This window comes from Hylobates moloch, unplaced genomic scaffold (assembly GCF_009828535.3).
Source record: "Hylobates moloch isolate HMO894 unplaced genomic scaffold, HMol_V3 SCAFFOLD_6, whole genome shotgun sequence".
NCBI lineage: Eukaryota > Metazoa > Chordata > Mammalia > Primates > Hylobatidae > Hylobates > Hylobates moloch.
Window position 1 is genome coordinate 83,223,276 of NW_026652281.1, and position 1,350 is coordinate 83,224,625.

The window sequence follows — 1,350 nt, forward strand, 5'->3', positions numbered from 1 at the left end:
CAGGTCTAAACCCAAAGATGAGGAAGATGTGACTCTCCCCCCTGGTGATTCCTGGCAGAGTGGCTTGCTGCTCTGATCTGATCATTCATGGATGGGTACTTCAGGGGCACAGGAACAAGCTCCAGGCCCCCTGTGAAGTGCAGAGATGCCACAACAAAAATAAAAAAGCCTGGTCCAGCAAAGGAGGACTCATAAACAGAAAAAGAGCATCTTCTGCAAGGAGAAAAGCTGAACCAATGTAGCCAGAGTAGAGATGAGGGGGACTCTTCATTGACTTCAGGAGTTCACCCTATTCTCCTGTGACCCTGGATCAGAATTCACTCAAGTTTCTAGATTACCATGAGAAAAAACAGATTGAAGGAGATGAGCAGGAAGCCTTTTCACACTGGCGCTGGATCTCAGCAAAGGGGTTGGAAGCATTGGAATATTACTGGGGCCCAAGATGGGCTGCCAAGGGCTGAGCTCTGGGATGACAAGGAATTAGGAGGACATAGTCCTTGCCCTCCCAGTGGCCAGCCATGGCCAGGATTCATCAACACATAAGTAAAACAAAACAGAGTTTGAGACTAATAATTCCAAGATATCTCAGAGAAACAAGCAAAGTGATGTCTTATAGGTCACATGGGAGAGTTGCAAGGGCCACCTGGACTCTGGAGCAGCCGCTTTCCCTTTGCTGAGTTTACCTTGCACTGAAGCAGGATCCCTTCTCACCTCCCCTGAAACTGGTGTGGGGCAGCTATCCTGCCTGAAAGCTGACACTCCCTCCAGTCACACAGGATTCTGGGCCAAATCACACTTGGCCAACAGCAACTACACAAGGACCAGCTGTCAGGTGACCCCCAGAAGCAGATGAAAAATAAGAACTGTTCTCTGTCCCAGCCAGAGAGACCAGGCCTGGGAAATACTTTGTATCTGGCTTGACCCTGAAGTCTATCCCTGATGGTCATGTCCTCTCTGGGCCAAATTGGATGTTTCAGGAACTCACTTCTGTTCTCTGCCTCTCATTAATTTCTGATGGTGCCATTGCCATCAACATACAGGAAACAGAGAAGACAAGAGACAAGAAAGTAGCTTCTCTCTTCAGGCTCTTAGGAAGATGGGCAGACAGTGCTAAAGCCAGCTATGAAGTTGGAGCTCGACTCATTCTCCCTCAGTTGTAATATGAACATCCCAGCCACGCCCAGGTGATGATGTAGAACTGACTCTGCTGATGTTGCACCTTGGCTTCCCCCTGTGGCTTTGCTGCCCTCGTGCCTTCCTTCTGCTCCTCCAAATCGTGTTTCTTTTCAGGCCCAGGCCAAGGCTGTAGCCTGCTCTCTCTCTCATAGAGCCCACTGGACAGCTATCTGT